We start from the raw sequence: 21,768 nt of genomic DNA on the forward strand, positions 1-21,768 counted from the left end.
AATAGCTAATGAGACGTATAAAGTTATCTTAATTAAAAATTTAAAAAGAATTTTACACACATATATATATATATATATATATATATATATATATTTCTTTAATATAAGAGAAATGTAGAATATTGAAAGAGAACTAACAATGGCTAATTTAATAATCTGATGAAATCACGGGTATTTCCTTGCTATATGTCATGAGAAAACATGAACGTGCATGAATATTAACATCTATACGATCGATAATGACATGTAAAATCTATCTGATCGTGTTGCCAAGGGCTCATGATCAGAAATATTTTCGCAAAGACAAAATAAAACAAAAAAAGCCTGTAAATATAGCTTTTTTGCAATAACACTGTATATATAACAAAAACAGTTTTACAGGGGCAGAATAAGAGCTAGTTTCGTTTTCAGTATATAAGAGAATATTATTCTGTGTTGTTTGTACATTATTATATGGTGTCTATATTACCTAATTTAATATTATGCTAATATGCGCTGCATAAATGGAAAAATTCGTTTGAGTATTAGTGATACAAAATGCAACGGATTAACATATTAACAAATTCTAAGCTAGACTCACCTGAGAATTTCCATTTCTTTCTCCTCTTCTTGCTTCTGTCTTGCCATCACGCTTTCGATGATTTCTCGTTCCTCAGCTGTCAGGTGGCTAAGGTCCGGCATGGTCGCAATCGGAACCGGACCTCCGACCCCAGTCTCGTCCCGGTTTTCAGACATGAATTTGATAAATGAGTTCGAGTTTAGAAATCAAAGGATTAACAGAAACAAAACAGTATTATATACGGAATTTCGTAACGTGGAAGACAGTCATTGTCCGTGAACAAAACGCTATGTATGTGTTATTCCACACGGGGGTGTCTTGGTGCACGCCGTCATTGCACATGGGATAAAAAAAAAAAAAAAAAACTGAGCAGATGACCGGGTCTTCGATGCGTGAAAGAGTGTGAGGACTGAACGCGAAAGAATAGCATCAGCGGAGTTTGTTAGTTACCAATGACGAAACCGGACACTTGGATAGAAACTTGAGACAACGGCAGGCCACGGGACGAGAGGGTGATGGGGGGATGGGTCGGAGGTGAGGACGGCCCCCGAACACGAGGCCCCCTTACTAGCTTCACACGAATCGTCGCAGCAGTGGACGACGCCCGGCTGCTGCAGCAGCAGCACCATGGCAATAGACACGGCAGAGGCATTCGACAACATCTATAGCCATTGCACCGGCGGTAAAAATTCAGGATCAAAACCGAAAAAAAAAATTACCGAAAAAAAAATCGAAGACGGCGATGTCTCGGGTTCTTTTCTGCTGTCGACGGTCCTTGTGTTGTCTTATCTAGTTTGGAAAAAACTTCATACCCGCCGTGGTTCGGCGATGTTGTCGTCCGTCTTTCGAATAAGTGACATTCATTGCCGGAAATGAGAGACAGAAAGAACCAGAGATGTGTGTGTGTGTATGTATGAGAGAGTCTCTCTCTGTGTGTGTGTGTAGAGATACGGCGTGTGTGTGTGGCCGGGGGTAAATGCCGCTCGCGCTTGGCTGTTTCAGTCAAAGAGCGCTGCGAGCGAGCCACGAAAAACGAACAGCGCACCTACACTCGTAGTTGCGTGTGCGCCTACCGACCAACTCGAAGGGGTCGCTCATGAATAACTTACGTCTAAAAGAGAGAGAGAGAGAAATATATATATATATATAAAGTAAAAATATAATATATAATAAAATAATAAAAAGCCCCTTCCCAAAAAAAAAAAAAAAAAAAAAAAGAGCGAAGAAGAATTCGTTTGGAACACGTATCACGCGACCAATTGGAGCATTCCGCGTCTTTGACGTCAGCAAGGTGGTCAACGAGCTCGTTTTGGAGGAGCCCGACAGCGCGATAAAAACTCCTAGAATGAATGATCGAGCCGTGAGGCTTTATCTACAACGCAGTCGATCACTTTATGGGCTTTATGGCCTCATTGTGCGAGCCTCAGACAAGAATTCTCAAAAGAGAAAAGGAGCTAAACAAAAATAAAAAATTGAAATAAAAGGGGAAAAAAGCAAAGAAGCATGCGTTCGCGTCAGTCCTCATGGCGCGTTGAATATTTAGAGAACAGAAGAACAATAAGTGAATAAATAGATATAAATAAATAAAAATAAATAAATATATACAAAGTTTGTCGCTGGGCTTAAGGTGGAAAACTTTGTTGTTACGCATCGTTATCAATGGAATGCTGTGAAATGTTTTGTGTTGCCCCATGGGGGAAAATCACGATCTTTCTGGTTTTACGTTTATGGCAGGGGTTCTTAACCTATGGGTCGTGACTCAATTGGGTCGCGGGGTTCCTGATATGGATCGCATGAATTCCCTTACAATCCGATTATAAATCTTTGTTTTTCCGTCTAAATGATTTCGGAGGTCTGGGCCAACATCAGCCTTAGTAGAAGCTGGTGGGCTATAGTCTACTGAAACTAGTGTTGCCTAGGCTTGGACACGCATTTTCGGGGCCTCTTGAGCCATGAGTTTATATACAGTATTTTTGGGAAAGATCGCCACCCAACATGCCATGACATTATCATAGAAATGCTGAAAATTGTCCATATAAAATTATGAACAAATTAAAAACTAATGAAAATTCAGGCATGATGAAATTCAGAATTAACAAAAAATAATAGTAATAAAATCAATTAAAAGTAATTGGAAATTAGTGAAGAAAAACTCTAGAATTTATGAAAGAAATAACTTCAGAATTAGTGACAGTTTTCGATAATTTTCAGGGGGGGGGCCTTTTTGATTCGGATTCCTGGGTCCAGGTCTTGTTGACCCACCTGTTGAAACGCCATGAACTAGTTTCACTTATTTCGAAAACTGAAAAAATATTTTGTTAGTCAGAAATATATAAACAAGAATTTTTCAATTGAAAATATACCAATGGGTCGCGGGGTTAATTATGACGTTGGATTTTGGGTCACTGTTGAAAAACGTTAAGAACCCCTGGTTTATGGCATTTAATCAGGATTACGAAAAAAAATTATTTTAGCAGAAAGAGGAAATAAAACTTCTATAAATGAAAATCACATCTCCAAGATATAGAGTCATAATTATATATATAAATCTTTTTTAATTAGTTTCGCAAAAGAATGCATTCTTTCACACCGACGTCAAGGTAATTACTTGTTCATGATTAAAAAAAAACAATCAGCTCTTCTCTGTTGATGTAGTCATCAAAAAGTGTTATTTTATTTCACAGTCATCAATAATTTATAGTGATCCCTCACTTATGCGTCGGTGCAAAGGAGGGAATAAGAAAAAAAGACACATAAGTGAGAGAGGCGTATAACTGAATAGCTTGATTTACCTTAATCTTTGATCGGGAGGGCGAAAAATCATCTTACAACTGAGAGAAATGTGTAAGTGAGAGGGTGCATAAAAGAGAGATTACTGTATACGTGTATATTGTCTGCTAAAAGTTAGTTACATAATTCACCGATTCATAGGATCATCGAGAAGTTCCACTCGAAAGGGCACCATTTCTGCGATGAAAAAGCGTTCTTAAAAATAACTAGTGTTTTTATATTCTTTTGAATGTTAATTACTGGGAAAATTATTTAAAAAATTTCATCACGTCTAGTTTTTGAGATAAAGAGAGAATTAAATTTCAATAGTAATGCATAAGCAGCATGCAAATCACACTGAAACTGCGTTATGAATAAATATAATAAATCAGTGCCAAACATATTTAATTGATTTTAGGGTGATTTTAGGACCTATTATTATAATGACAGAGCTAGGATATAAATATGAAGTATGTATTTAATAAGGTGATAAAATAAACATAAAAATTCCCAAATTTTTTTATTAGTGTTATTTCCCCCAAAATATGAAATCGTTTTGTGATAACCTTAAATGATAGAAGAAAATGGATTCCATTTTTGGAATTAGCACTGAAAATGATGTAATAATTAATAATCAAAACTGAAAAGCTTTCAAAAAGTATTTTTTGTAGACCTGTGTAATCAATTGGCAGTTATTAGATGATATTTAAGATACGAAATTAAAATATATCGGTAAGAAATATAATAATAAAAAATGGGTTTTTTTAGCTTCCTTTTAGAAGGTATATATCGAGAAAAATAGTTACAAAAGTTGTAAGAAAAACGATTTAAATGAAGTGATTTAAATAAATAATTGGCCAGAAACCAGATCTCTGGATTCCAAACTAAGCTCATTCCAAAGAGACAAAACTATTGTTTTTTTTCTCATATTGAGATTTATTTATAAAGGTGCCCAGGAGTATTGAATGAAAATCAAAGGCTATCAGAATCACAAACTTATGTTTCAAGGTTCATTCTTTCATTCGAAATAAAAAAAAATTGAAAAAAAAAACCAAACAAATTCGAATCTGTTAAAGTGCGTTTAAATCATATAAATTTAATGAATATTTTAGTGTCTTTAAAAAGCTAATGCGGCTATCATCGGGGAAGATACGATGACATTTTTTTAATTTCCGTATTTCTATGAAAAAGCAAAAGAGCATCGAGAAAAAAAGCGAGACCTTCAAATTTCGGAAAATGGATGATTTCCAAGAAAACACCGCAATACACAGCATATGAGCGCAACCACTATACTTCTTCCCCGGAAGATCCAAAAAGGAAATGAAACAGAAAACAATCAAAGATTATATGTGGTACGTTTTTCAAGAAGGTGTGGGCGGAATCATAAAGCCCAAACGTAACTAAATAGTTAACTCATTTCCAGTTTAAAGTCAGTTGACGTCAACAAGAACCCCAGAAGAAGAAAAGAAGTGATAGCAATTGAACACAGCAACGAAAATAGAAAGAAATCTTTTTATAAAAAAAGAAATGTCACAGAAAGGAAAGTTTCGGGGAGTCATATTTCCTCTCAAAAATCATCTTTTCCGACGCTGACGTGACGACGACAAAAAAATTTTGGTAAGAACAAGAAAAGCGTTTTCCAGGAAATGAGATAAGATCTTGGTCATATCCTTCAAAAATGAAAGAAAAAAATTCCCATCTACTATATATATATTTCTTTTTCTCACTTTTTTTCGTCTGCCAGCAGCCAATACTATTTCCCAAAAACATCGTTTGTCTCGCTTTCTTTGTATGAGAATTTTTCAATGTACGTTGTAGAATGTTTTCTTATGTCATCGCGCCATTTCTTTGAGATTCTGTTCAAAATTTCACTTTTACCAGATCTATTGTTTCTGGAACGTACTTTGGTAGAAAGAAACTGTCTTTTTTTCACCTCTTGTTCACAGAACCCATCAAAACACACACATAAACAACGAATTATGTTCCTTCCAGAAGCTAGATGGCGTCGATGGTAACCCTAGACCAGTGTTTCTTAACCTTTTTTGCTCGTGGCCCCCTTTAATCCACATTTTCTTCTCGTGGCAACCTTGTGTTATTCAGGACCCCCATCCACCCTCAACCGGGAGCAAAGGTGGATTTATGATTTCGCCACCCTCCTCCTGTTCTAGTCTTATTTTCTTGACTTCTTACGTATTCCCCGAACTTGCCGCCCTAGGTTAAAACCCACTTAGCCTCCCCCAATCCCCCCTGTAAATACGCCTGTGTCCAGGGGCTGGACACTTTCTAATTATTCGATTGTTTTTTTCTTGTGTAAATTTATAGATAACAAAAATCATATACTACCCATCATGACTCGTTTTCCATTTGATTTTCACCCGTGGCCCCCTTAAAATATCCCAGTGCCACAAGGGGGTCATGTGGCCCCGGTGGAGAACCACTGCCCTAGGGCAATAAATAAATTCTATCCGACACGAAAATATACACTGCCTGGACCAAAAAGAAATTGTAAGTTTGTGAAAAGTTCTAACAGAGAAATTCAGGAGGTACTGATGTGATCGGGCAGTTGTTTGTGTTGATTTGAATTATAATCTGCAACAAAATAAAGCCTGTTGAGTGCTTTAACATACTTAATAACTGTATTTAACCACAAATGGAACATGTTGCGCCTTCAGGATGATTACGTGTTACAGAATGACGATGCAAAAACATATGTCCCAAAAGTTTAAAAAATTGGTTGTAAGAGCAAGAGGGGCGGAGGTTGCCCAGGTCGATAAGATACTTGCCTAAAGTACCAAAGAATGTTTAGAGGTGTCGTGAGTTTGATACCCGGTTTGTCCCTGTCAGAAACTTTCCTGGGTGGGTGTATAACAGAAATGGCGACATGGCCACAGAAAAAGATTGCTAGTGCAGGGCATCCCACACTGAGGGCTTAGAGATACATGTATTTAGAAGGTAATGGCTTAGCGCACCAACCTCTCGGTGAGTATTAAAGACTGCAGTTCGGAATCGACAATAAATTGAAGGTTCCAGTGTGAAAAGTTGTAACAGAATGAATTTTACTGAGTCTTCTGTGCAAGTCTCATGCGGTACAGTTCTGATCAGGGAATTGTTTCTGTTAATTTCGACTAGGATCAGCAATAAAATAAAAAGTGTCGTGTGTTTTATCATAATTAATGACTATTTAACCATAAATGGAGCATATTCTGCCTTGAAGACGATTACATGTTATAGAATGACAATACAATAATACAGGGTGGATGAGAAGTCCTGGATATATTTTAAAAATTAATGACAAATCAACCAATTAACATAAAAAAGTGCTGTTTGCACTAAAATATATATCGCGGCCTAGAGTTTTTTTTTTTTTTTTTTGACGAATTAAAAAAAAAGTTCAAATTTCACTCACAAGTGGGGCTCAGTGCCGTCTTAAGGCATGGGCCTACCCAGGCACGGCCCGGGGGCCTCAAGAGAAAAGGCGCCCCACAAAAATGAGATCTGGTTGAGATTTTCGAGAATTTGCCTGGTAGGGCCTCAGAAAAATCATTTGGCCCGGGGGCCCACGATGCTCTTAAGACGGCCTTGGTGGGGCTTAAAACTAAAAACACATAAAATTCAACATAAACATGTATAATTAATGTTTATGACAAATTGCGTTAGGGGCCGTTCACGTATTACGTAAGCAAATTTTTAGTTTTAGCCATTTTTTACCCCCTCCCCCCCTTGTCAGCAAAAGTAAGCAAAACGCTGACCCCCTCCCCCCCCCCCTTGTCAGCAAAATTTCGTCATCAGTACTGCCCCTCTGAATCCTAACGCATATCGGTGGGATAAGAGACATACACGAGAGGGAGGGAGGGAGGGAGGGAGGGCCCCCCCCACGATCAAAAATTTTTTTTTTAATGCAAAAAAAAAATAATTTTTTTAAAATTGAAATTTCGGAAGAAAATACCTTTAAATGTTATTATAATCGATTTCTGTTAATTTCAATGTTATTTGAAGGCAATGAACTCAAAATTTATCTTTAATAAATTCATTGCGATCCACCCTCTATAAGCCATATAATGATAAATCACATTGTAACATGACGTCCTCCGGGTCATGTTTTTCCTTAATTATAATATCAAGAGAGTACTTACCTGTAGACCCCAGGGACCGCTTAGCCACCGGGAACCACCGAAGGTCTCGGCATACCGGTATGGGCTAGTTCGTCCGCTTAGTCTTTCGGCTGGAGGGTGAGGTCTTCCAGTCGCTTGACGAGGATGAGACTGCAGGTCGGGCAGCTAATGTCCCACCTAAATTAATCTCTCGGCGATATTATCTTCCTTAGTTCTTAATCTGTTGGTGCCTCCCGGGAGAGATGTCACCTGGTCTCATTGGTAAACTTTCCCGATTGTCGTTGGTCGTGTTGGGTGAACCTGGCCAGTTCACCTGGCATGTTGCCAAACGGTAATTTAATGTTTATGCTAATATTTCGAAACTATATGTAAATTATGTCGATGTTTTCTTGTTGTGACGTAATAGTTTATAGTTATGACGTAATATTTTTCTTGATGCGACGGAGTATTTCCGCGGTCCAAGTGGACCAAAAATACTTGTTTTCTGATTAGTATATATACAGATTCTGGTTATGGAACGTTCACATCACATCTTATCGCATTGCATTTCACCTCACTCGTTTAACGAGTCCGGTGCTCCGATGTTGTAGCACAATGGTGCTAGTCTTTCACTAGTTAGATCTAATGTAACGTGACTTCATCTAGCCTTAGGCTTGGAAACATATCCTGTGATGATTATCTAATTTGCATTTGTGTCTCGGCAGGTCCGAACTTACTTTTAATAGTAGCTTTTCATATGAGCGATGGTTTGGTTCTTCTAACGCTAGCCAGGTGACGTCGGAAAGGTCTCTACACCTAAAACTCCTGGTCTAGTTGGTATCGCCAACTATGTGAAATAGACGGGTCGACAACGGCTGTTCTCAACATCTACCTCATCGCGGCCTGATTCCCGATCTCCTGCAGTTCTAGCCCTTCGGCATCCGCTGGGCTGACGTCCGACGATCGTCTCACCTACAGATTTGCATCTCTTGCTTGGCCAGACTCCTCTTGGTTCCGATGTTGTGCTAATTCTAGACAGTGCACCTTGAAATAGGAAACACGGTTGCCAAACGGCTTCATCCATCTCGGGGCCAGTGAGAATCGGCCTCCGACGGGTCTACGTGACAGCGGACGTCCACTTCAAAACCGGACTTAGTGCCTCATCTCTAGCCGCTTGCCGAAGTTCCGGACCGCCTCCAGATAAGTGCAATACATGAAAAAATCTGTGATATATTTACATTCTTTTTTATTTAACGTTAAACTAAATTTTTAATGTCATTAGTAAATTCTGGAATTAATATTGTAACAATGTTTAGCTTTTGGCAATTGAATAAATGTCTTGATTTGAATTCTGGTATCGATTTATTTCCTTGTGCTGTCAAAAAACTTGACGATAAAAATAGAATCCGGGAGTGCACTAAACACGTTGCAACATAAAGGTCCTTGGCCCGCGGACCAAATATGGCCCTGGGGGTTATCTGATGCGACCTGCCCTCTTCAAACCTAATTTTATAAAAATGAACTAAGCGGCACATTTACGGAGAGCTTAAGTGTCCCGTGGTACAATTCCAGAACATTTAAGCGGCCCGTGGCACATTTTCAGATCACTTAAATGACCCGGAACACGGTTCCAGAACACTTAAGCGATCCGTTACACATTTAGAGATCCCTTGAGTGGCATGTGACGTAGTTTTAGAGCACTTAAGTGGCTCTCCCCAGTGCGGTTCTACATCACTCAAATTACCCGCGGCACATTCTCAGATTATTTAAGTGATGTGTGGCACAGTTCCAGAGCACTTAAGCGGCCCGGACACATTTCCAAATCACTTGGATCCGCGAAAAATTTAGAGATCACTAAAGTGGTTCTGTGTAGGGCACTTATCAATAGGGAGGGGGGGGGGAGATGTTACTTCAAGTGCACACAAACTATAGAAAGGTTTTTCTCGTTTTTGGCACCGAGTAAGATACCATTAAAAATATTTCATATTTTCATAAAGGGTGGTTGATGACGTAAGCATTATCCAAACCCCCCTCCCCCCTTGTCATCAAAAGTCAGCAAATCGGAAACCCCTTCACCCCCCCCCCCATCGATGATGACGTAATACTTGAACGGCCCCTTACGTAAAGCTAACACATTTCAATATGAGCACCCTTTTTAGCTCGAACGTCATCTAAACAGATGAAAGGGTACTTTTATCGAAATTCGGTAGTTTTATAAAACGCAAATCGTAATAAGCATTAATTATGCACTTTTCGTGTTGCATTTTATATGTTATATCGAGCTTTTCGTTATACGATAAGTATATGGTATACATGGCGTATTTTAGTGTAAATCGCACCTTTTTATCTCAAGTGGTTGATTTGTATTAATTTTTGAAATGTGTGTCCAGGACTTCTCGTCCCTGTATATCTCTCCCAAAGCTATGAAAAACTTCTTGTAAGAGTCAGATTGATCATTCGGACACTTGTATTGTCATCCACCAAGTTGCCTCTTAAATAAAATATCCAACTTATTAGAGAGGAGTTCAAAAAGTCGTTTGACTCTTCCTGAATCCACAAAAGATCTTGGTGACACATGATTGATGGATCTTGATAAAACAATTTCATTAACAATTTAGCTAAAAACAAGTGTTGAGATATAATATGACCTCATAAAACTAATGCTACGATGAATGCGTGTTTATTTTGTTTGTTAAAAGCGATCCAACAAATTGTTAGAGCTTGCGACTTTTTTTCATCAGGTAGTGTGTAAGCCAAACGATTCCCACTTGCAGAACACTGAAAAATATTATTGGCTTTTATTTTCGTACGATTCTTTGCATGAGGTTTATGTTCTTAAGTTTGAGGTTTATCCGACGATAAATCTGGCAACCTCGACTAAGCAAACAGCACGTTAGAAAAAGGAAGGGAAAAGGAAAAAATATAAAAGAAAAAACTGTAATAGATATAAAAGAGTTTTTTTACTCTTTTGTCACGCGTATCCTACGTGTTCTCTTTCGCTCCAGTATGTGTATAGTAGAAAGATACATAAAATATGTGAAAAAAATCATTAACAGGAAGTATAGAAAGAAAAAGCAACTTCAGTTGATAGGGTTAATATAAAGCCGTGATGGTGAAGAGAGAGGAAAGAAAACACAGAGAACTTGTTTGAATTTATCGCACTGGCGTTTGGACGCAATATTACGTCCGTGATCGTAAAGGGTTAAAATGTGATGGAAGTATATTCTTTCACGAGCACGTAGTCCTCTCCGTAAAGGGCAAACGAATGAATTCTAATTACCGAACAAACTTACGACAATGGATGATAATTTACCGGATTTGAGATGGAGCCTCTCCTATTTTAAGTGAATAAATTATACAGGGTGTTAATAATTGAAGTTGAGTGGTCTGAGCTCTCTAGAGTCTTAACTACTCATCAGAAAATTATGAAACTCTAGAAACGTGTGAATGAATGAATGAAGGAGATTTTTCAAGAGTCATTTAAAGGCCAAAAGTTTCAGCATAGCTTCCGAAGCGGAATCACCACGTTTTGTAAAACAGTTTCACCAGCACGTTCTTGTAAATAGAAGGATAAATGTATTTTTTTAAATCATCTAATACCTAAAAACTTTGACTTAATCAAGAATGCCAGAACGGAAATAACATTGAAGGTTCTGGAGCGGAGAGAAAACTTCGACTTAAACAGATATTCGAGTTATCGGAAGTCGACTTATCGAAAATCGACTTTGGTTACCAGAAACTTACATTTCAGGATAATATGCCTGTATACATACAGGGTGCCCCGTAAGTGCCAATGAGGCTTTTATCTCATCAATCGTCCGTCGTAGAGGTATGATTCCAATTTAAAAAATGCTCAAAATACGTTAAAAAAATTACCCTGTACCACTTTTGAGAGTAAAAATACAGTGTGTTACAAAATAAAAAATTTAATTTCCATACGGTCCCCTTGTCTTTAAACTGATTAAAACTTAATCCGATAACTTCCAATTAGAATGTCGTTGCCCTGTATGCCCTGAAGCCAACAGAAAAAATTCGTTGTTTCTAAGTGCAATATTCGCTAAGGTATTTTTGAATTCAAAAATCGGCAAAAAGTTAAGAACAGCAAAAACTAACGGACAACGCTCCTTTCCCTGATTCATGCTGATCTCTTCCCAACTTTTCTCCAATTTTTGAATTCGAATATCTCAGTGAATTGCACTTAGAAATACAGGATTTTTTTTTCGTTGGCCTCAAGAGAGACGGGCAACAACTTTCTAATTGGAAGTTAGGGAACAGGGGGATCGTATAAAAATTTAGATTTTTTTATTTTGTTATACTTTATATTTTCACTCTGAAAAATGGTACAGGGTAATTTTTGAATGACTTTTGAGCATTTTTTAAATTGAAACTATACCTTTACGACATATGGTTGATGAGATAAAGACCACATTAGCACTTACAGGATACCCTGTATGTATAATATGCCTCTGCGAATTATAGAATGTCTTTATTTCGAATGCTCGAAATTACTCGTGTGAATTAAACGTCGCTACGGATTATGGGTAGGAAAAATTACGGTACTGTTTATACTTACCTATCACTCCCTTACAATATACAGTACAACTTGGTTAATTCAACGTTCAATGGATCTGCAAAATACAGTAAAAGTCCATTATAACGACTACGTTTGTTTTATAACGAGTGATTTACAAGTGTTTGTCAAATAACTAATGATACAAAAGATATTCGGTTATAGAGAGTTGAAAATTAGGAAGCATTCGCTGTAACGTCAAAATAATTCTCGAAAATGCTCGAGATTTTTCTTCTTTCTCTTCAAGAACTGAACATAATAATGCTTATTATGGATTACGCTCCTCGTAATTATTATTCAGAGGTGCTTTGAGAACAAAGAATGGGTACAGAAAAATCTAATTGTTTTAACCCCTTCTTTCTATTTTTGGGCTTCCTCACTATACACATGGGCTATGCGATGATTTTATTCGACTTTTAACTCTTCCAATAACTAAGAGACCACGGGACCAGAACTTGCGGTTTAAAGTTGTTTCCGAATGACTGAAAAAAAAATCATGCTAAAAATACTTTAAGGTCAACGGGAAAGTTCTGACGAGTCCATATAGCCACATTTGCACCCGAGTGGCCTTGGTGGTAAGATGCTCGTCTACCACCGTGAAGGTTGCTGTCACAGTCCCAGGTTCAAACCCGAGGAAGGATATAGGTAAGATATTTTCCCTAACGAGCTTAAGGCGATCACGGATAGACAGCACCTTCATTTCCAACCCATCTCATTAATGGTAGTAAATTGCAATATAGCGATATGGCCAGAGTTGGTGTTTGGTGAAGTAGTCCATATAACCACGGAAGTGAGTAGTGATATGTAGTGCTTGAGAATTATAATAGTTCGATTGGTCGACAAAACTTGATAATACGAAATTCTATGCATAAGTGTCTTAGAGAATCAACTGCTGTGAGACCAAAAAATCACTTTCGTGACTAAAGTTCCTGTTCGTTCGTTAATATTAGAACGAAGTGATCAAGAAGATTTTCTAATGCAGATAAAAAGTAGCAATTTTCTAGAATTTTTTAACCTGAGAGAGCAAAATATGGAAACTCGCTTGTAACAAGAAGTCTGTTGCAACGGCAATTCTCCTCGTGATTGTGAATTGTCGTTATAATGGACTTTTACAGTACAAAACAAACCGAGTTATCGAAAAATTCGAATTGGTGAAATTCCTCTGTATTTACTACGTATCATCTCGTTCTGAGTTTGACTCATGCAGGGTCGGTGCTAGAATCTGACATTCCTTATTGAAACTGGTAGAGATATAAATATGTACTTCTGGGAAGAAAATCATGTAAATGGTGGTTTTCATCACGAAAACCAAACTGGAATCCCAATATAAAAAAACAGAAAGTATAATAATGATACAGTGATAATAATCGGCTGTTTTTTGAGTTACTTTCTTTTCCTGTCAAAAAATTCCCGTGTCCTATCGATGCTAACCCTGCAAACCGTTTTTTATTTCGGTTATTTTTCCGGTTTGTATGAATTTTTAAAGTTTCTACGGACTTCCCACTCTGTATATGTGTGTGCATGTATGTTAATAAAATTTTAGTTCAGTTTCTACATGTACAATAATCAATACATCAAGTTAATATTTTTACACGGGGGAGGGGGGTATTCAGGAAAAATCTACCGATTTTTTAAAATATTTTTACAAATTAAAAACACAGAATAATAAGTAATATTTGAATGTGTGGGGGGGAAATGTTTACATTTTTAATTATTAATAATGCTAGTGTGCTCTTTTCATGAAGAAGTAAAGTCTTTGAAAATATTGGGAAGGCTCTTAAAATATCGGGAAGAGGGAGGACGGGGTTAAAATTATTGTGGGTAGTACACCGGTACTCGCTATAACAGAAGATACTCGTGTAGTTGAAAAATAATTTTGTATAATAAAGCAAGTCTGGCTGTGCTATAACCATGAAAATGTTATGTATATTCAAGTAATACAACAAATCAACTAAAATTATTCTTCCTACAAAAGTAACCCAAAAATATTCTTACACTGGTCCCTGCGTTTGGTCATGGTGACACCGAGTTTTGGTTAACCACTGCACCGTAAGACGCGTAAGATAGGCATTCCGTCCTAACTTGCGGCTCTGTTGATGACACCCTCCGCAAGATTCAAAGCTTATAAAACATGTGGGTAGTTTGAAATCTCATAATAAAACAGTTCTGCGAACCAAACATCGAAAAAATAATTTGATTTCATTCATCACTGATTATGTAAATTAAAGCACATTCATTAAAAAACACATCACGAATGTCCCGGAAAATGGGACATATGGTCACTCGATGTAGGGGTCACCGATAAAATTCTTATCAGAAGGGGGGAACGCTTCAGAAATTTTGGGAACCACTGATCTAGAGTAATCTATTTAATAAGACCAACTTTTGCCTGTTTCTTTGATGTTATTGATGTTATCGTAGCTTTCATTTTTGGCGTAATTCAGCATGGGAAAAATAAAAGGCATTTCATTGAAAGAAAGAAGAAGTGAAACATTCTAGGAATTAGGCCCGTGATACGCATGCTACCAATTAGCACAAAACATACCACTTTCGAGCATATGCAACTAATGAGATAATTGATAACATTTGTGCAAATGTTAAGTATAAGAATGGTCAAAGTAAAAGATAGGCAGACAAAGTTGAGAAAGATTTTCCTTGCGTTATTATGTAGATTATTTTTTGCTCCTCAAAAAGTAGTTCGACTTGGACAAGTGGTCAAGTAAGCAGATTTCACTCGACTGTAATGGTAGTTAATACGTATTCATACAAATAGCTTACTCTGAGTATATTTCCATGCTTTGGTTCCAAATTGGTGACATTTTGCTTTGATTGTGATAGTGACAGTAACTTAATGTACCTTTGGGCATTAATTGGCAACGATTGATGATAATTGGGATTGCAGGTAACTGGAGTTGATTAGCGATGATTGGAGATTATTGGCGGTAATTGTGGTTGATTGGTGATAATTGGAGTTTGTTGGCTCGATCTCTCGTGTTCGTCTTAATGAAATATTAGTATCTACTATTTCTGGAACTCATTGTGGAAGAAACTCTGTGTTTCTCTCAAAACATATTTGAAAACACACACGCAACAAACAATACCTTCATTTTAAACTCAAAACCTGTGATACCAGATAATATAGCATATCATCATTGATGACAGAACACTATATTATACATGAAGTTTCATGCGTATAATCAATACTTTTAACCATAAAACGTGTTTTACGCCCATTTATCTTGTTTTTCTCCAACTTTTTTCTTTTTTTTTCCTTTTGGCCTCGGGAAAGACAGGGCAACAACCTTCTAATTAGGTTTTTGAGCACAGGGTGTCCGTATAAGAAGTTAATTTTATTTAATTTCATAAATATACAACCCCCTTACAATATAAATGATTTAATCTGAGGTCCACACGTTATTTGGATACTTTTTCTAATTGGAAGTATGCCTCTATGATCAATGGTTTGACAGAAATTTACGATGCGTACTGTTAGCTATGCACCCTGTATATTAATTAGTAACATCAGCTTAGGTTGAATATACGTCCCGGTTTTCGGTTAAAAATTGGCAACTTTTTTCGGGCAAGGACAAATTAAACATTTTACTGCCGGATAGCAATTTTCAGCGATAGCTAATAATTTGAGTTGAATGGCTCTGTCTCGTTTTCGTCTCAATGAAATATGGGCAGCGTACATCCAGCCGGTCTTCATCATGGCCAACCAATAAATAAACGGAGCTAAACAGCAGTTGAAAGAATGAACATTAAATGTTTTTACTATAAAAATGCATGAACCAAACTGAGAAAAGTTCTAAACAATAATGTAAATTTTATTTTATCTTTGTATTTAGTTCCTTTTTTTTTTACTTTCCCTACCAGGCTTTAGAAATTTGTTCCGAAGGCCAAGTTGTTGCCAGATGGTGACTTTTATTCGTGGAACGAATTGAAATATTAAAAAATAAATAAATAAAATATGAACTAAACTTTGCCTTATGCAGGCTTTGTTTCAATAATCTCACAAAACTTGAAAAACATACAATAAAATGAATTCCTTAATGAAATAAACAAAAGGCTCTAGAGGTTCGAGGGCAAGTCCTTGTTTTGTTTCGTATTTGGTAAAGAAAATGAAGGGAAGGCTTAGAAATATAAATAAAAATAAAACCTAGATAATCAATCATGAATTATTTCTTTTCATAGGGAAAAAAACACGAGCTCAGAGACCTCAACATATTTGGCGTAAAGCCAATATATAAAACGATAGCACATATACAGAGAGAGATGGGATACTGTCCAACGCAAACTCATAGAATATATATTTCTTAGCAAAATAAATTGAAAGTAGAACCTTCGAAAAACTACAAGCGTTTGCGGAGAGAGGAAAAAAGTATTTAATATATCGATTTTTTTTCTCCTTTCTACTAAATCATTTCGATTTCTTAACCATCTAAACTTGAAGCATTATCTTTTGAGTTTAAGAGATTAGTAAAAAAACAAATGAAATCTGCAGAAGTTCACTTGTAACAAACATATACAAGCACATCGGTTAATCAATAGCTTGTAAACATGTAAGTATTCTATTATAAACGATAATGCCGATGATTATATGACATTATTTTCCAATCATCTATCATAGTAACAAGTATATCTTGTTATATTTGAAATGAATTAGATCCCATATGACCATAGAGGAGCATTTGTGGTTTTGATGTCTGTGGGCTACACGAATTTTGCCGCCCTTCTCCCATGCTAATCTAATATACTTTCTTGACTACTTTTTCCCCGAATTCGCAACCATGTGCGAATTCGAATTCTATTCCCTGTAGCCCACTTGGCCTGATTTTTATGGCTTCTCACCAACTCCTACAGGTACACCTGTGTCTTTAAGTCACTCTTTTAGTCATTCACATGCTTGCACGCTGTTTCATCACTCACATGCTCGCAACTGTTTCCATCACAAACATGCTTGCACACTGTTTCCATCACAAAATATGCTTGCACACTGTTTTTACAAATACAAATACAACACCACAACAGGCAAAATGCCCAACGAGGTAGCTGAGAAAAAGATGCCCATAAAAATATGGATGTCATATATTTCAAAAATACAGCAACCCAACTCACATATTTGCACACGCTTTAGATCACTCTTTTCATTGCTCACTGACATGGTTTCTTGCTACATGGGTCACTCTTTTGGTCATTCACATGCTGCTTGCACACGCTCAAGGTCACTCACTGACCTGGTCCCTCACTCTGTAGGTCATTCTTATGATCATTCACATGCTTGCTCTAAGTCATTCTTTTGCCACTCAGTCACTCATAGTCATTCAAGTGCGTACAAACTCTCTAGGTCATTTTTTGGTCACTCACTAATTTAGTCCCTCGCTGTCTGGGCAGAGGTGGATTTATTGAGGGTTATACAAGTTTTGCCACCCTTCTACAAATTTTCTTGGCCAATCATTTATCGAATCTGCCAACCCTCTGAATTTACCACTCGGGCTATAGCCCGCCAAGGCCCCCTCCCATAAATACGCCACTGCATGCCTTTCATATTGATTTTTATGGCTTATATGAAGAATAGATATTTTATCTCGCACAGTCCTAATGCCACTCTTTTCTATATTGACGATATACATATCGAGTTGAAATGGATACGGTTTAGGAACTTTACGTACAGTAATGAAAACAGAGAGGAAACACGGGCTGGGATTATAAATACACTGACACTACTCAGACGTACGTAGCGCCCATTTTGATGAAACTCGATATATATATGGACCATGGGGAAAAGAAAGATTCAATTTAAAAAAAATAGTTGAAATTTTGACCACCAGGTGAAAAAGTGGCGCTTTTTATCGCAGTTACCTTTTCCCCCCATGGTCCAAATAACGTATATACCAAGTTTCAATGAAATACTTCCACCACAACCGGCGGAGTAGTGTCAATATAATTAAGCTGAGTTTAATTATAAAAAAAACACCACTTTTTCACCTGGTGGTCAAAAATTTAACAATTTTTTTTATTGAATATTTTTTTCCCATGGCCCATATATATATCGAGTTTCATCAAGATACCTCCATCAGAACGGGATCTACATGCGTGTCAGTTTATTTATAACCACCCTGTATTTCCTCTGTTCCAAATGTTATCATCACTGCTTAAACTCGAATGTATTGGAAAAGTCAGAGTTCACTTCTATTAGATTTCTAATTCTAGACTGAAATAATATATGAATCTTCTCCCCCCCCCCCATCCCCAGAATTACTTTTTTTATACTAAAATATTTTTCAAGATAAATCTTACACTCGACATTCAACCACTCAAAATCTCTAGATGCCATTACTGTATCTTTCAAGCATCTAATATATCAGTTCACCGTTTTGAGTGCTGCCATGAGATTTCTCAACTTATTCATTCGAAGCATAAGCGGAGATAGACATGGAAGTCTGGGGGGGGGGGGCACGGTCATTATCGCTGGGGGGCACGATGATGATGATGTCAATTCATATATACATACATTAGATCAGTCGACTACACCTTTGACGCTGGGGGAGGGGCAATGCCCCCCACGCCCCCCGTATCTCCGCCCATGATTCGAAGAAACGGAAAAACATTTTTCCTTAACGCAATGTCACGAGTGTTTTAATAAGTTTTAAAGAATTAAGAAATTAAGCAAAGCCCATGCTAAATTATTTCACACCTTGCTGTTATTTTGAGAATGTCAGTAAATTAGATAACAGTACCACAAACATTTACACTGTAAATCGTTCGTAATGTCATTCAATCGCACGTTCTACCCAAAATAAATATGAAAATTCGTTTTACATTCATTAAACACGAGAAAGATATCTCTGGTGGATTTTATTTTCGACGATTTTCACTTTACGCACAGCATTCGATGGAACCCTTATTAATGCTCTATGAAGGGGCGGCTTTTTGGGCTGTGCGACCCGTACGGCCACACGGGTAGAGATTTTTTTCTCGAGCCACCCCTGGTTTCATGTGCTCTTCACAACTGTAGGCAATGCTGCAACTAGATGCTTGGTCAGCCAGAGAAAGAACGCATTCAAGTGCCCTCTTGTAAAGTTGAAGGAGAGGTCAAAGGGGGGAGGGGAAGTTTGCGCCCCTTCTGATCCGGCACCCGGGGCACCAGACCCACCTGCTCTTCCCTAGTTGCGGCCCTGACAATAGGCCTACATTGGTAGCGAAATCATTATGCTATATAACTTTCCAGTGAAATTTTCGGAGTGGTTTTTCATCTTAGTGCGTGGTACGACAATTTATTCAACAGCTAAATAGGTTGGTTCATACGATATATATGCTAATCTCCTGAATCTTTTCTCCCAAAAACCAAATTTTAATTTTATTCTAGGCGTTAACTTGAAGAAAAAACCTGGAATGATATCGATCCGTAGATCGGGGCGTACGCAGGATCGACATTTCGAGGGGGAACAAAAATTTTCTTCCCGAGAAATTTTGAGTTGCTACCCTTCAGAATGTATTTAACAGAAATTGGTTAATATAGCATATAAAAGGTACTTTATTTCGAAATTTCAATTTTTTTTCACCGAAATATTAATTTTTTTCTAATTTTTGTCGGCTGTTTCCTGAACATCCCCCTACGTACGCCTCTGCTGTAGTCATGGAGGAAAGAATATTATAAGTTATTCTTTCCTCCATGGCTGTAGATACTCTCGTTCCAGCAAGAGCTAAATCAAAAAATCCAGATGCTGGAGCACTAACCATGTGGTCGTCAGTTTGATTCCGGCCTTTTGTGCAACCCAATTTCGCAACAGTGCAGATGCATAATTCTCGATAAATAAAGTGTTTTAAATCAAAGAAACTCTCACACCCTTTGTTAAAACTCGAACAGCGTTCTCACAAAAAAAAAGGTTGAAAAAAAAAAAATACTGTTTCCGCCCATTATACACTCCTGACTTTTTTCTTCTTACGCGCATTTTCTGCATGTTTAATGATTTTTTTTTATTTTTTTGTCTTTTTCGCAATGTAAAAGAGATGAGCAGCGGTATTCTTCCTTGTGCGCTTAGGTAAAAGATTTAGCTTTCTCAAGTCAAATCTCTTAAATGACTCATTAACATCGGCGGACTCATAACTAAATAAATTTCTTTCCCGTTCCAACTCTCATTATCTTCCCAGATTTGTATGCAGACGGTAAATTTTCCATTTTAATGAGCTGTGTCACCCGTTTCTAGGTAACCTACCCTACCGATCTTATGTATGTGTGTGTTTCTTCGTTCACTTTTCAGAAAGTGAGACCATCGTGCCCGAAAAAAAAAAACTCATTTTGTTTTATTATTATTAAATACTACAACCACCAGAATACATATATGGGATGGGGGCGCAACAAGTCACGAATCGTAACAGTGTCGTCCGCATGGGCCCACCCGGGCAAGGCCTGGGTATTCATGAAAATGAGATCTGCGATTAGGAATTTCGTGAATAAGCATGCACGTTGGTAGGCATGTATTTCTAGTCAGGTAAGGGGGCCTCAGAAAAACCACTTCACCTGGGGGATCATGATGCTCTCAAGACGTCCCTGATCATAATCAGTGTCGGTATTTGAAACATTTGTCCATCGTATGAAATAATAATCATCTGGGAAAATACATTTTGTCACATTTGCTTGTAATATTGACGAAATTTCACAGTACTGCTGTATTAGGTATTTTCAGGCAGTATCACTCAGTAATAACTAGCCGCGATTGAAATATACTTGTATTAAGAATTTTCCACTGTTCATTTTGAAAATACCCTTTAACTAATGTTAAATTTGTATAATAAAAAATTGTATATATATATATATATATATTGTAATTGCATTTTTAATTGGGTTGCTGTATTTTTGAAATATATGACACCCATATTTGTTATGGGCATCTTTTTATTAGCCACCTCGTTGCTCGTTGGGCATTTTGCTTGTTGTGGCGTTTTGTTTTTTGCATTTGTATAAATCTTGACGATAAAAAATACAGAAATGCCGCGTAAAATACGGATCACATGATCGCCCTACTCTTACGTAAAAACCCTTAGATACGACTATCTGAAAAGATTTTTCTTCCCTTAGCCGTATTACCCTAATACAGTGGCTCCCAATGTGAGGGTCACAACCTCTGGGGAGGGGCTGATCACTGATGATATAGAACAGTAATTCGTAAACTTTTGCCACCCGTGGCTCCCAGAATAATCGAAAAAAAGAACCACTTGAAAGCACAAAATAGACAATCGTGAATGTCAACAGCTCGCCGCGATGTCCTTGCCAAAGGTTAGCGAAGCCCCTAGGAGCCACAGAGCACAACATTGAGGAAACACTGGTCTAATTAAGGGCGTAGCGGGGGGGGGGGACTTGGGGGTCTGGTCCCCCCCCCCGAAATGTGAGAAAATGACCGAAAAAAGGTGGCAAAATCCATCGTTCTGTCACTTTGGTCCCCCCCCCCGAACGAAATTTCTGGCTACGCCCCTGGGTCTAATCCATAAAAGACACAGACAATAGACACCCAAAAATTTAAGGTGTTCTTTGTTGGTACTCATATAATATCGACGTTTCTGGCGATATTTTTGGCTGTCAAATTACAATAGGGAAATAAGCAGTGTCAAAACAAGCCTGAGCATCAGGGACCCTCGGGCCAAGTGATTTTTCTGAGGTCCCACCAGGCAAGTTTACATGTTTACTCTCGAAAATTTCAACCAGATATCATTTTTGTTAGGCCCCCCTCTTCTCGGGTGGGACAAAGAACCACTTTAAAGCAATGAACAGGCACGTA

The sequence above is a fragment of the Pholcus phalangioides genome, unplaced genomic scaffold, assembly GCF_987345545.1.
Source record: "Pholcus phalangioides strain wild (caught in Gottingen) unplaced genomic scaffold, Ppha-v1.0 ptg000007l_1, whole genome shotgun sequence".
Taxonomy (NCBI): Eukaryota; Metazoa; Arthropoda; class Arachnida; order Araneae; family Pholcidae; genus Pholcus; species Pholcus phalangioides.